This window comes from Plasmodium inui, assembly GCF_000524495.1.
Source record: "Plasmodium inui San Antonio 1 unplaced genomic scaffold supercont1.68, whole genome shotgun sequence".
Classification (NCBI taxonomy): domain Eukaryota; phylum Apicomplexa; class Aconoidasida; order Haemosporida; family Plasmodiidae; genus Plasmodium; species Plasmodium inui.
The window spans coordinates 45277-45944 of NW_008481902.1; positions in this window are offsets into that span (position 1 = coordinate 45277).

Here is a 668-nt window from a genome sequence, read left to right on the forward strand (position 1 = left end):
TTATGTCATTTATTGTAGCTGTTTCTTGAAGTACTTCTTCTTTATGTTTCTCGCGGTAACGTTTCTAAGCATGTATTGTAACCTTTCTGGTGCACTACCCGCAGCAGTTACCACGTAATGGACGACGTAGCTATTTAGGAAACATATTGATTTTTATAATTATATGGATACATACCGTTGCATATGTGTATGGATTGAATTTTTCATGTAATATTTATTGTTAAGTCGCCACTCTCTCCTTATGGTGATTACACATTCTGCGATGCTTTTGCATTACGTAATTTATATTTTTAAGCGTCTTTTTTGGATAGGAAAATAATGAAATATTGCAATTTTATAATGCGTTCCCGAGGTTCTCACATTTATTTTAGCCCTATGGAATTTGCAGACACCTATGAGGAAACACATGAATAATGATATCGAGGTCTTCTGACGATGATATGGTCAAGACAATATCACTACTCAGGGAAGAAAAGTAAAAATAAAAGAGATTAATTACTAAGAAGAGGGAAGTCAGCGTCGGTAAAATATTTTCTGAACAAGTCCTTTCGCAGTTATTCCTGATGGAATGACTGTTGTAGAAGATTCCCCTCTATGCGTACGTTACACATGTGCGGGACGCTGTACAATATATGTGAAAAATTAGATAAAACTTATTAACTCCACGA